Here is a 15132-nt window from a genome sequence, read left to right on the forward strand (position 1 = left end):
CCTGTCAGCAGTGCCTCTGTTTCCTCACTGATATTTAAATGTTACATTAATTCAAATTTCACTCTGTCATTATTTGTGGCCAGACACATCTATCTCACTTTATGCTCACATTTTTCCAATCAGTCGTTTACAAAGCAGTTTAAATGCTATATGAATATTAATAACAAGTGAATTCGGGTGGCAAAAAGGCTAGAAATTGTTATAAAATGCAGTGCTGAGGAATTACTGAACCTGTGTTCTCCATAACCCACAACAAAATGTGCTGAAACTTAAATATTGTATTAAATATATATATATTTATATATTTATTTTATATATTTTATATATTTATATATATATATAAATATTGTATTAAAACCTCATAACAGCATTATTGTAGGACTCTTAGGGGTTACTTAAGAGTATTGAAATTCAAATTTTGGTCATTCAGGGCGAGTCCTTGTGAATTTATACACTTAGACCCTTCTCTTTCAAAACAAACCACGGCCAAAAAAAAAAAAAAAAAAAAAAAAGGTGGGAATGGGAGAAGTCATTTTAAATTGCAGCTGTAACAACATTATCTGTCCAAAGCTGGAAAATCCGGCAGCAATCCTGCTCCTGGCACCACTGCAGGAATTGTGGGCATGGCTGTGCTGCTCCAGGAATCACCTGCGTGCTTTGGGATTTTCAGAAGGGCTGAAGGAAGCCCAGCTCTGGATGGATTTTCACTGGGGCTTGGCTGCCTCCCTCTGCAGGTCCCGGGGGAGCCTGGTCATTGCATTTGTGGCTTTGGCACTGCAGGATTTGCCCGTTTTGCAGTGGATTTGGGAGGGTTTAGGCAGAGGGCAAAGAGCAAGCAGAGCCTGGCAGCAGTGAGAGAGGATTCCAGGGGTTTTATTGTGCTTGCAGCAGTGCCAGCTCCCCCCTGGCCTCACGCAGGAAGATGAGGGCAGGGATTCATTCCTCTCCTGCCACTCTTGGGAATTCCTGACCAGGAGCAGTGGAAGGTGCAGCCCTGACTCATCAGGAGCCTGCAGCGTGCACCTCAATTAGAGCAGTGCCACGGTGACATCACAAATGAATGGCCTCACCCCTGGAATGGTGTTTGAGCCACGGCTGTTCCAGGCCTTGTTCCCTGAATGATGGATGAGTAATTCCAAAGCCCTGCTCTCACTCTCCATCAATAACAGCAGTTAGGAGGTTTGGGGATTTTTCTTTTTTTCTGGAGGAATTGGTATCTGCTTGTTGTAACTCTTGGCTGGAGGTTCAGTAAATCCAAACTGGCAGAATTTCACTCCCTTCAGCCCAGCCTGCACCTGTGGACATGTGGGTTTGTCCTTTGTTTTGGGAGTTTGCCTCAGGGTCTCCAAACAGGGAACAATTCCTCCCCAATATCCCATCCAGCCCTGTTCTCTGGCAGTTTGAAGCCATTCCCTGTGTCCTGTCCCCTCATCCCTGTCCAAACTCTCTCTCCAGGTTTCCTGCAGCTCCTTCAGGCCCTGCAAGGCCACACTGAGCTCACCCCAAAGCTTCTCCTGCCCAGGTGAGCAACTGTGCCAGCAGAGCTGCTCCATCCCTCTGCCCATCCTGGTGCCCCCTCTGGGTCTCTCCAGCAGCTCCAGCTCCTGCCAGAGCTGGGCCCCAGAGCTGGCTGCAGGACTCCAGGCGGGCTCTCACCACGTGAAGTTCTCCTCCACAGTCAATCTTTCCCTGCAGGAATTCACACAGGATGGAAAACGTTCCTGCAGAAGGTGGGGACAGCAGTGATGACATTCGGGCTGTCAGGGCCGCTCCTCTGGCCACCAGCAGGACTTCCTGGTCAGCAGTCCCCTGGATCTGGAGAGATGCCACCCAGTAATCACTTTTCTGGCAGCTTGTTCCCTCTTTTCTGAACATCCTGGGACAACACACGAGCCAACAGTGGCGAAATCCCTCGATGACTTCAGCGATTTCATCCCTCAGTGCAAATAGGGGTGACTTATCTCACATCACACACGGAGCTGTTTGTGGCCCCTGGGGACACTTTGGTCACCCATGGCACGGCCAGGCTGCTGTGAGAGGACCAAGCAGCTCCTTGGTTAATTGGGAGGGTTAATTGGGAGGGTTAATTGGGAGGGTTAATCTCACCTGCCCGGGAGATGGAGGGGCCGTTGGATGGATCAGCTCAGGATGCAGTTCCCAGCTGTGGCTCAGCTCAGGACAGCACAAGCGATGCTGGGATGGAGCCATGGCATGAATCAGGGATGAGTGTTTGTTTCCATGGCACTGGAGCTCTGCTGTCATCCTCCTCCCACCCTGGGACACTTCATTTCCCTGACACCAAACTTTAACAAATGTTATTGCCTCTGATGAGAACCGGCCCTTTCTCTCAGCCCTCCTTTGGGCAGCTTTGCTAAAAAGCATTTCTGGGGAATATTTAATGTCACCGTCACATTTTCTGCTTTGTCTCAAACTGTTTGCCACTAAACAAAATGTATAATTGCAAATCTAATTACACAGATTGTCTTTTTAAATGAGCTTAGCAACTCGGCGTTTTAATGAGCAAACCACAAACCTGTTATTGCTATTATTAAAGGTTTTGTGACATTTCTTACTTTAAAAGTGTAAGCAATTGGTGATTTGGATGGATAAAGTTCTTTAGTGGCTTTTCTCCTGGAGCTTTTTTTCCTGTATCCAACTTAAATTAAGGGATTTGACTCCACTGCATTGTGACAAAACCTTGAAACCACTGACAGGAAATAATAAAATTTATATCCAGTGGAATCTCTCCGTGCATTTTCGATATGTTCAGGTGTTGTTGCCACCTCTCAAAACTGCATTGAAAAGGTGAAAATCTGACTTTTTTAAAGCCCCAGCCCCTTTAACATCACCAGTTGGTTTTCATTAATTTTATACATTACATTTCTAGGCATTTTAATTTCAGAATAACAACAGGACCCTGAAGAACAGCTTGGTTTGAAGCATCTTTTAGTTACCAGCATCAGAATATGTGAGTGGAGTTTTGATTTAGTCCTGCCCATTCCTTAAAGGGCATCTCAGCCCAGACCACCTCAGTAATCCCAGAAAACATTTTGCAACGGATTCGCTGACATTTTTTTGCTTGTACCTTCATTTCTAGAAGAAAGGCAGGAAACCTTTTTCTATATAGTTCTGTTGATTTTACTTTCCTGGCTCTTTTTGTGGTTCGTGCTGGCAGCTGAGCAGGATGCAAACCTGATCTGGGCTCACTCACCTCCCTGAAGCCCAGCAGAAGCACCACAAAAAACTCCTCTCACATGGGCACTTTTTGCTCTAAAATTCCCAACCTCACCCAAAAGGAAGATTATCCTTTCACTCAACAAGTGGCAGCGCAGAAGATAAGCAATCCTGCCAGCAGATTAGAAAGACTCCAAAATCTCCCTGTAAAATAAACTATTAAAGGCTTTGATGTGTCCTTATCTGGCAGGGAGAGATTCCCCAAACATTCCAGAACAGAAACAATTGCACTGCAGGACTGGAAGGCAAAGCAATAAACTCTGTGTGCACTTTTGGAGCTGAGTCAAATAAAAAAAAGAAAAAAAAAAAAAGAGCAGTCCAGGCTTTAAGGAAGCACAATCCACACATAAAAAAAAAAAAAAATTAAATTAAATATACCTTGCACATATGGAAACTAAATTGCTCCTTGTAGCTTAATGCAAAGGATTCATTGAGCTGGGAAATATTTTTACTGGTACATATAGGAGAGGAGGGAAAAGACCTCCTAACAGTTCAATAATATAATTTAACAGAAAAAAAATGTAACATATACATACATATGTTATGTATATATAAATAACATAATTTATACAAAAAAGTATAAATGAAATCAGCCTATGTAGTGAACTTTGCAGTATTTTCAAGGATATTTGGGCAAAAAGGTTGCTCAAAACTCATGAACCAGAAGCCAGAATCCAGTGTGGTGAAGCTAAAAGGCAGGCCCTGAAAATATAAAAAAAGATCAAAAGGTTTATTTAAAAATCTGCTTAATTGAAAGCGAGTGCCTGCAAACGGCCACGCTGGCAGAGCATTTGATCCAGAGAAGGTTTCAGATGGTTAATGGTAATTATAAAATATGTGACAAATTAACTCAAAGCAAGTGAAAATATACATGACAGATAAAAGCAAATATTACAGCTCTGCTCACAACTCCTCAGTCTTTCGGTGACAAGAATTTTAGGATCGGTCAGAAAGTACTTGAAAAAAAAAGGAAAAAAAAAGGAAGATAAAAGCATTCGTTTGGAAGATGAAGCCACTGCAGTTGCAATGGAACCTTCCAGTCTGATGTGCCCAGGCACTGAGGGGCTGATCAATCTTCAAGGCTTTGGGGAAGATGAAGAATTTTTGAAAAGCCAACCCAACAACCTTGTCAAAAAATCGTATTTGTGATTCACATTGCTCCCTGTGAGTCTGCCTCACGGTCACAGTCAGGGCAGGGAGGAGCCCTCAGCACCTCCAGTATTGCAGAGCAGCAGGAGCTGAAGTGACACCTAAACCCCACTGGCTTTCCTTCCTGCAGCCACCCTCACGACATCACTTTTATTTACCATCACTAAGTGCTGGAATCTCAGCTCTTCTCCTGACCCCGACATGTCAAAGCCAGCACAAATTCCAACAAAAACGCTGCTGCCCTTTGGTGCTGTGCCAAAAGCACTCCTGGTCCAGCACAGCACCTCACGGCAGCCAGGAGGAGGCAAATTTTGGGGTGTGCCACCCCAAAACTTCCCTGCAAAGAGGCACCCAGAGGCTGGAAATGTCCCCTCCCTCCCTCCCTGCAGTGCTGCTGGTGGGAATCTGCCTGGTTTGTGCTCCAGAGCAGCTTTGATTACAGGAAACATCCTTGCCTGAATCTACCACGTAAAGGAGCACGAGACAATTAAAAACACCCTTTGTTAAAGCCCCATAATTGCATGAAACCCCATAAAGCTCTGCCATGTAGGTATTGGGGTAGTGGGCTTTGGGGGTTTTGTTTTGTTTAGTTGTGTTTTTTTTTTTTAAATTTGGTTGGGGTTTTTTTTGGTGTTTTTAATTTACAGGCAAAATGTTAAATCACCTCTTCTTCTTTTTTTTTTTTTTTTTTTTTTTTTTTTAAGCCCAATTTCCCTCTTCTGGCGTTATCCCAGCTCTGCAAAGGATGCTGGCGAGCAGACAAGGAGCATTAGGAGCACGACACCCAGCCCAGACAGCAGCTGGTGGAGGCTCTCACCTCTCCCTAGCAGGGAACAGAAGGAAAAGCAGCTCTGCAAGAGGAAGGAAAACCATCCGACACACACCGGGAGCTCAATGGGATTTGCATCAAACCTGCAGCTCGTTAGAAAAGAGAGAAAAATAAGACAAATGTTGGAATCTTGGCTGCTTGAGAATTTTAAACTTTCTGTGCTGAAAAGCCAACAGAACCATAGACAAAAAGCTTCATTTGTCTGCTGGAAGGGAGAAAAAGGACAAGATTCCAGTGATGGCATCCCTGGGGGTGAGGAGCAGGTTAGGAAGGAGAGCTCCGGGGCAAAGCTGGCCGTATTTTAGTGAGCTAAAGGGAGATTTGCATTTCTCCCAGTGGGAGGGAAAAGCTGAAGGTGGCAGATGATTTTTTCCTGTGGAAATGTGAGCAAGCACACGGAGGCATCGAGGGGAGGGATGGGGCCTCACAATCGCTCCTTCAAACCAGGCCCTTCCTGAATAAAAACCTTCCTTTAGTCTTGCTCCAGTTTTTCACCTGCCACTGCAAAGAAATTTCCCCCACCACGTCCTGTTGATGCCTTTTCAGGCAAAAAAAAAAAAAAAAAAAAAAACAGAATCCAGACAGAATTAAAGGAATAAAAAGCTGTTATATTTATTGAAGGGCCTTCAGGTACATTTCAGGCAGACAAAGCCCCCCCTCCAGGGGCTGCAGCCAGAATGGATGACAGGTTTTCATACTTTTATAAGTTTAATCTATTTGCATATTGGGGGTTAATCTTCAGGTAATGAAGTAATTTAGCCCAAATTTGCTGCCCTAACTCACTTTTGTTTCCATCTCTGGGCCCTGAGGCAGTGAGGGGTCCTTGACTGCCAGGCCTGGAGAGGAATTGTGTCTGCCCCAAATGGGGAAGCAGCAGCTCACACTGGGTGTGGAGCTTGGAGTTGCACACTGAAGAACTGCAGGGTTACAAATAGATGGAAAATACAAAAGCTGAAATCCTTCAGCATCACTGAGTGGGAGGTTTTGACTCCTGCTCAGGAGCCAGAGGTGGTCCAGACCCAGGGAAGTGCCTCAGTGGAACATCTGCTCACTGTGAGTGAGCCCTGTGTGCCAAACCCTGGGCTGTCACTGAGGGAGGATGATGTGCAGTGCGGATTTAACCCCAAAATCTGGATTTTCTACAGAAAAATCCATGGCAGAATTAGGATGGACTGTCACCAAACAAGGTACCTCAGTCCTCACAGTCACACCAGAGCAGCCCTTTAATTTGAGATCTGCATGGCCACAAGTGTCACCTGCTCCCACCAGGGGACCTAGACGCTATTTTGATATGGAAATCAGTCCTGAGGATTGTTGTGATTCCTGCAGAATAATCAAAAGCATCAGTGACATGGAGGTGGAAGAGAAATTCATTTAAAATTAACAATTATTGGTGTGGCATGATGGCACGAGGTTAAAGAGATGTCTGAGTGCAGACAGCTCATGTTTGAAAAAATTCTCATTACATTTTGCCCTGGAGTAATGATTTATGCAATTAGGATGTTTCCTTCAGCTAACCTTTCTCCCTCTATCCAGGCTTCCCAACCATCTTCATTATCCTGGAGCACGCTCAATGAAAAATTTATAGCAATGATCAAATCTCCAGGAAGCTCATGTTCAGTTTTTGGGTTTTTTAAGTGCCTCAAATTGAGGACTGAAGACAACAAAATCATTTCACTGCTCAGTCTTAAAAATGTTGGAAGGACTAATCTTAAATCAATCCATGGATCCCTCTGGTCCATCACAGAGACCACTGACAACGATGTAGGAACACTGGATTTCTGTAATGCTGCAGCTCAGCCACGTTCCTGGATTCCTTAGGGATCATTCATTTTTGTTTTTCAGGACATTTAAAGAAATCCTTCTCAAGCCAAATGTGTTTGTTCTCCTCCCCCTGTTTGATTCTCAGTGCAGTGCGTGTTACACGGATCACGTTACACTGAAGTGAATCACAATAATTCAGAACCACAACGTGCTGCCACCTCCTTTTGATGGGTTTGTTCATGAATATGTACCAGAAACCCAGAATTTGCCTTTTGGGCCCGAGCTGATCCTCCTGTGGCTGTCACACAGCAGCATCCCAGACCAGGATCTCGCTGAGAACGGGTCCAGCAGCATCTGCCAGCACCTTCTGAGGCTTCCAGAGAACAGAGAGGCTGCATAATTAACAAGTCAGCACCCTGCAACCAGCCCGAGGCAATGTGAGAGCTAAAAATGACTGGAGAAGCGCAAGGAGTGGCAGAAGGACTCGTTCTGCTCGTTCGAATAATGAATTGGCTTCAAAGAATCGAGTGGAGCTGTTGTCTTAGTAACCCAGTCCGAGAGAGAAAATCTTCTGGGAAGTTGGCAGGCAGAGCCTGGAACATCTGCACACCCGGGCAGGATGGCAGATCCAGCTTCTCTGGCAATACCTGGCAGGGATCGTGTTGGAATTCAGCAAATGCTGGATTAAACAGAACAACAGAAGTTGCTTTTGCTGCCCCTGTGGCACTCATTTCCCCCCACCCCCCCCCCCAAAAAAAAAAAAAAAAAAGACAGAAAAAATAAAACTGGCAGGTCAGCTCAGGACACACCTCACTGGCATGTATTTGGGGTTTTAAATAAATGCAAGCCCAAAATGGCACTCAGTCAATAAAACCCCCTAGTGACCAAAGTTGTGTGAGGAGAGCATTTCCTGTTACCCTGTCCGGAAGGATTTTCAGTGTTGTGCATTTGGAGCTGCAAAAGGGAGTGATCCAAATACGAACTAAAATCAGCAAGTGTGTTCAGGCACTGAGCTGTGCGTGAGCTCTCTGCCATGGAAATGCGTGCTGCAATTACAATTTGTTAAAAATACATCATTCCCTCGGGCTAAACCATCTGCAGGCATTCACTCACCTTTGTGGACAAGCCAGGATGCCACTGGCCTAAAAAACCAGAAAAATTGTATCAAAAATAGCGTGGCCAGAAGGGCAGGGACTGTCCCTCTGTGCTGGGCACTGGGGAGGTGACACTGGCCAGTTCTGGCCCTCACAAGAGGGACACTGAGGGGCTGGAGCATGGCCAGAGCAGGGAAAGGGGCTGGGAAGGGGCTGGGGAATCCCTGAGGGAGCTGGGAAGGGGCTGGAGAATTCCTGAGGGAGCTGGGAAGGGGCTGGAGAATCCCTGAGGGAGCTGGGAAGGGGCTGGAGAATTCCTGAGGGAGCTGGGAAGGGGCTGGAGAATCCCTGAGGGAGCTGGGAAGGGGCTGGAGAATCCCTGAGGGAGCTGGGAAGGGGCTGGAGAATCCCTGAGGGAGCTGGAGAATTCCTGAGGGGGCTGGGAAGGGGCTGGAGAATTCCTGAGGGGGCTGGGAAGGGGCTGGAGGATCCCTGAGGGGGCTGGGAAGGGGCTCAGCCTGGAGCAAAGGAGGATGCAGAGGGATCTTTTCCCTCTCTGGAATTCCCTGCCAGGAGGGGACAGCCGGGGGGGTCGGGCTCTGCTCCAGGGAACAGGGACAGGAGGAGAGGGAACAGCCCCAGGCTGGGCCAGGGGAGCTCAGGGTGGGCACCAGCAGGAATTTCCCCATGGAAAGGGGGTCAGGGACTGGAACTGCCCAGGGAGGTTTGCAGTGCCCATCCCTGGAGGTGCCCAAGGAATTCCTGGAGGTGGCACTCAGAGCTCTGGGCTGGGGACGAGGTGGGGATCAGGCAAAAGTCACAAGATTTTGTGATTTACAGAGGGAAAAAAAACCTCCAATCCAAAACTCAATCTTCAGAAACCAAATCATTCTTTCCCAGCCCCCACTGTTACTGTAAAAGAACAATTACTGTGGCAAATGGACAGATTTAACTGGAGTGCCTGCAATGATCTCTCCTGAACAATATTTCGTATACACGTCTGTATTTCATCAGTTTGCTCTGCAAACAGCAGAGAACTCTGCAATTCACACGACAATCAGTCTTTTGTAGCATCACTTTGATTTTTGGGTGATCTGAAGTGAGGGTCTAAGAGCTAATAAAGCATTTCAGATCATCTTGCTGGAATTTTAAATGTGCTCCCCAAAGAGGAGAGTGGTGCTCGTGAGCCTGGAGTTCAATTGGCTTTAGTGGTTTAAATGCAAAAGAAAGTTAATTAGTCATTAAAAAAAAAATGCTCCATGATAAACATGATAAACATGGCAGCCCAATTTGTATTCAAATATGACTTTTCTGGTCAAAAATAGAAAGCAAAGCAATTAGCCTGCAAAGGCATTAACTGCTGGGGTTATTCAGTGGATAATGAGCAAATGCAGCCACCCGCCACTTCCCTCTGCAATGTTGTTTTTCATTGCCTTTAATGCTTTCCCAACATTAGGGTTTGTTTACCATTATGGTGATTAACAACAGGATCAAACCCCGCTCTCAGCTGCCTTACAAGACCAGGAAATTTATTGCAGGAGCAGCACTTGGCCCTCTGCAATCCCTGAATTTCAACCACAGCTCAGCAGAGAAGCGATTTGAGCACTGAGAAGCCTCTTCAAAGTGTGCAGGGAGTGCTGTCAGCTTGACTTGGTGGCTTTTAAAATGTAAATAAGAAATTATCAGAGATCTTCAGCTCACGGGAGGCATGGAAATCAACAGCGTTCTCGCTGAGGGAAATGCAGGAGGGATGGAAACAGCAGTGAATGACTTAGGGAAGGAGCACTGGGCAGCCCAGGGCAGAGCTGGGCAGGACAAGGACACTCAAATAAACCCCTGAACCTCGTCCTGGAGGCACAAACAGCCAGAGTTCCACTGCAGCTGGACAGCCCACGTGCACAATGACACCTTCAAGAGGCACCTGAGAGATTCAGAGGGAGGAATCCCAAATTTTAAGTGATTTAACCTGATTTGAATTGCATTACTTTTCTTCTCCCTCTCGGAATATTAATTGGGGTTTTTGACAGATCAGTTTGCTGTCAGTGAGATGAAAGATATGCCTGTCAGCCAATGTTTACAAGGCAGGCTTCAAGCTGAGAGAGAAAATTAAAACCATTACCATGCCACCAGTCTGAAGCCAAACTTAATATCACACCAAATATTTTGCAATTAAGCTGAATTAGAAGAAATGAAGGGAAGAATCCTTCACCTTGGCTGGAATTGGAGTTTTTACCTCAGCACATTGTCCAGTCACACTTAAATCACAGATTTGAGGAGAGGGGAGAGGGGAAAGTGAGCTCACCAAAACACTCAGTGTTGTAAAATCATGTTTTCAGAGTGTTCTTACTCCAAGCCCTCCAGGAAGTTCTGCTGGGATCAGCTGGAGATGGATGGAGCAGGGTGTGGAATGCTCATCCTCTGGAAGTCCTGGATTGCTCCACTGAATAACCCCAGCAGTTAATTTTGCAGGTTAATTGCTTTGCTTTCTATTTTAGACCATATTTGAATCCCAGCTGGGGTGCCAGAGCATCCTCAGGATGTTCTGGATTGCTCTGGGCGTGTGCTGCCAACAGGAATTGTTCTCTCTGCTGCTGCTGCCCAAATCTCCACCCAGTTCTGGCAGAAGCACAATTTGGTTCTTGCAGAGCATCTCCAGAGAGAAACAACAGAACCAGACATCCCTCAGCCTCCTCGCCCTCTGCCTCTTCCTCACCCAGGGGAGGCAGGGTGGGGTCAGGGGCAGCAGGATGGCACCTGTGCCCACCCAGCACTGCCCAGGGAGGATTTTCCTGCTCTGTGCCAGCAGATTCCCAGTCCAGGACAAAGCCTGGATTCCCAGTCAGCCCCAGGATAAAATCCAGATTCCCAGTCAGTCCCAGGATAAATCCCGCAGTCCCAGACACTCCCAGGAGAAAATTCAGATTCCCAGTCAGCCCCAGGACAAAGCCCAGATTCCCAGTCCAGGACAAAGCCTGGATTCCCAGTCCAGGACAAAATCCAGATTCCCAGTCAGCCCCAGGATAAAATCCACATTCCCAGTCAGTTCCAGGATAAATCCCACATTCCCAGTCACTCCCAGGATAAATCCCACATTCCCAGACGCTCCCAGGAGAAAATTCAGATTCCCAGTCAGTCCCAGGACAAATCCCAGATTCCCAGTCACTCCCAGGATAAAATCCAGATTCCCAGTCAGTCCCAGGACAAAGCCTGGATTCCCAGTCACTCCCAGGATAAAATCCAGATTCCCAGTCCAGGACAAAGCCCGGATTCCCAGTCCAGGACAAAGCCCGGATTCCCAGTCCAGGACAAAGCCTGGATTCCCAGTCAGCCCCAGGATAAAATCCAGATTCCCAGTCAGTCCCAGGATAAATCCCACATTCCCAGTCACTCCCAGGAGAAAATTCAGATTCCCAGTCACTCCCAGGATAAAATCCAGATTCCCAGTCCAGGACAAAGCCTGGATTCCCAGTCAGCCCCAGGACAAAGGCCAGCTCCAGCTGGGATCCCAGCTCACCTCACAGTGAGGACTGGTTCATTTGGAGACAGCATTCCTGCTGCTGGGCAATAACTGGGTGAGACAGGAGGAGCCTGAGGCTCTTCCCCAGGCCCATCTGAAGCACTGAGGCAAAATAAAAGGGGGATTTGCAGCCCTGGCTTGTCTTTCCAGCAGTGCACATCGTTTGTGAGCACTGAGTCAGTGCTCCTGACAGGTACAAAGGTCGATTTTCCCCTCCTTGAGCAGAGGAAACTGAGGCTGCTGACTCAAAATCCGATTTCCAGTCACTGGCTTGGCTGATTAATCATCAGTTTTGTCCCAGCTTGAGCATGAAAGCCTGGAGCTGTTGGGAAGAGTGAACTGGGGTTTCAAATGCTCTCAAAAATTAGTATTTGGTGTCTGTTTAAAAGCATCCAGAGTAAATGGGAAGGGCAGGTAGGGAAGGACACCTCTGAGGGAAGGAGGAGGAGGAGGAGAAATCTGCTGAGTTTTAGCTTAGAAAAGAATCCTCAAATCACAGAATTTGGGTTTGGGTTGGAAGGGAGCCTAGAGACCACCCAGTTCCAACCCCCTGCCATGGGCAGGGGCACCTTCCACCAGAACATTTTGTATTTTTGACTATTGGTTGGAATTACATCCCAATTTAACGAGCTGCAGTTCCTTTTTCTCCCACAGAGAACAGCCTTGCTGACATCTCCTAGGCTGTGTTGCCACAGATTTTAGCAGATTCACAGTTTGATTGCCACAAGACTTCCCAAACTAAAAAACAAAGATAAAATCCCTCTTATAAATTTAAATATATAAATTATATCTTTAATAATATATTGATAATATTTAATACTATAGTAATAATAAATATATAAATTACATAAAATATATATAATATTAAATATATATATATTATATAAATTTAAATCCCTCAAGGCATTTAAAGTCTGTGTTGAAGCACTGACTCCTGATACCAAAAATCCTTTGGAACACTTTGGAAATATGGGAGCAGAAAACAGAGTCGATATCTTTTCATCTCAATCTTGGCAATTTTGGGACAAGAGCAGGGGGACATTTGATGGGCTTTTAAGAGCTTGTTCAGGGACTTCAATTTAAAAAGGATTAGCCACTACCCAAACTGGTGTTTTAGAGGGAGGAATTCAGGGCTTTAAGCACCTTTATGCCCCTCATTCTGGAGCTTCAGACCTGAATCAGACCCAAACTGAGCTGAAAAAGTGATTTTTGCACTTGTTCATTCTGTGACCTGACCAGAGCAGGTGAGCCCCACCCCAGGCTGGCACAGAGCAGGATTCTCCTCATCCCTTACAGCCTGCTGGGACTTCACACAGCAGTGTTTTATAAATAGATATTTTATACAACCTGCTGGGACTTCACACAACAGTGTTTTATAAATAGATATTTTATACAACCTGCTGGGACTTCACACAGCAGTGTTTTATAAATAGATATTTTATACAACCTGCTTGGATTTCATACAATATTTTATACAACCTGCTGGGATTTCACACAGCAATATTTTATACAATAGATATTTTACACAACCTGCTCATATTTCACACAACATTATTTTATACAATAGATATTTTATACAACCTGTTTGGATTTCACACAACAATACTTTATACAATAGATGTTTTATACAGCCTGCTGGGATTTCACAAACAGTATTTTATACAACAGATATTTTATACAACCTGCTCATATTTCACACAACAATATTTTATACAATAGATATTTTACATAACCTGCTCATATTTCATACAATATTTTATACAATATGTATTTTATACAACCTGCTCATATTTCACACAATATTTTATACAATAGATATTTTACACAACCTGCTCATATTTCATACAATATTTTATACAACAGATATTTTATACAACCTGTTTGGATTTCACACAACAATATTTTATACAATAGATATTTTATACGACCTGCTCATATTTCACACAACAATATTTTATACAATAGATATTTTACATAACCTGCTCATATTTCACACAACAATACTTTATACAATAGATGTTTTATACAACCTGCTCGGGTTTCACACAGCAATATTTTATACAACAGATATTTTATACGACCTGCTCATATTTCATACAATATTTTATACCACACGTATTTTACACAACCTGCTGACATTTCAGACAACCCGAGGCAGCACAGTCCTGCTCTGGTGCCTGTGAAGCTTTCCTGGAGCGCTCTGGGTGGATCAGGAGCTCAGGAGCCAGGCCAGACAATGCCACTCCTGTAGCAGGTGGTCATTTTCTTCTCCAACCTGCTCATTTTGAATTCTTCCAGCCTGGATGTTTGCTGTGGGCATGCAGGAAGAAAAAGGGAGAGTGCAAATTGCTTGTGCCAGTGGCTCATGCATTTTCAGCAGCCAGCACAGGAATGAGTTCATTTGGAATTGAAATTAGCTCATTATAATTTCTTTTATTGCTGGCTCCTGACCAAGCAAGGAAATGCTTTCTAATATTCACAACATGCTGTACAACTCACTGCTTTACAAACAATTGGAGAAAAAAAAATATTGTGATCAGAAAATGATATTCTGGTTTGGGTTCAGTCAGACTAGAAGCAGGAGTTGGAAAACATAGAGAAAGTCACAGATTTTGGTGAAATTATTCCACGAGATTTGTGTTCCCCATGCTACCTGTAATATTTCAGTAGTAATTAATACAGCAGTGCTTTATGAACCTCCTTGCTTTCCCTCTAATTAAGCCACACTGGCATTGCCTGTAAAGAAAAAAAAAAAAAAGAGAGAAACACTTTTCTGAGCATTTTAAAAACTCCAGGGGAAAAAAAATAAATCTGCTTTTCACTGCAACATGGCCTAGGTGAGAATCTGACTGAAGAAAACAAAATTTAAAAATTTCTGGAGGAAATTTCAATGAAAAAATGGCAAAACCAGCAGCCAAGGTGCTGGGCACTGGAGGGAGAGGATGGGGAATAGTGTCCTGCTTTTCCCACGTGCATTCCCTGCCTCCCAAAAACACCTGGAGATGCTGCTGTGCTCAAGCCAAAAATCTTCCCATTTGTTCTGCAGGTCCAGAAATTCCCTGATGTTCTACAAACCCTGGCACAGCTTATGCCAGAACTGGGATACTCCAGAGCTGTTTTATTGCACTCAGATGTCAAAAAAAACCCCTCCAAAATTCCTTCTGGGTGGATCATCCCAGCAGTGAGATAAGGAGCTGAATTCTCCTGAGGGCCAGCTGAAAGGACACATAATTAGATAAAAACAAATTAGGATTCTATTGAATTCTTTTAGTGGAACATTCATTTCAGCAGCAGAGAGTGTGCATTAGGGTGTCAGAAATGTAAATGGCTGAAAGCACAGTGGGGCATTTGGGAAAAAGCACATTATCCTGGAGCTACATTATCCTGGTGAAGTGCAACCAAAACAGATCCCTCCACCGAATTTACACTGGAACTGTCAGAATTAAGAAGGTCTCTGAAGGATAATGTTTTATGTCACCATTTTCTTGGTCAATATTTGACAGAAAGTCTTTTTCCCCCCATTTTCTCAGGGAAGTCAGACTCCT

General features: G+C 44.9%; 1 long non-coding RNA gene across 1 annotated transcript; it reads left to right on the forward strand.

The window, feature by feature from the left end:
• The first annotated feature begins 1073 nt into the window (after positions 1 to 1073).
• On the forward strand, positions 1074 to 2062 carry LOC128796748 (uncharacterized). Its single transcript, XR_008433886.1, has 3 exons — positions 1074 to 1179; positions 1456 to 1522; positions 1696 to 2062. It is a non-coding gene; the product is annotated as an uncharacterized LOC128796748 (long non-coding RNA).
• Positions 2063 to 15132: the final 13070 nt, after the last annotated feature.

The sequence above is a fragment of the Vidua chalybeata genome, chromosome 17 (genome assembly GCF_026979565.1).
Source record: "Vidua chalybeata isolate OUT-0048 chromosome 17, bVidCha1 merged haplotype, whole genome shotgun sequence".
Classification (NCBI taxonomy): domain Eukaryota; kingdom Metazoa; phylum Chordata; class Aves; order Passeriformes; family Viduidae; genus Vidua; species Vidua chalybeata.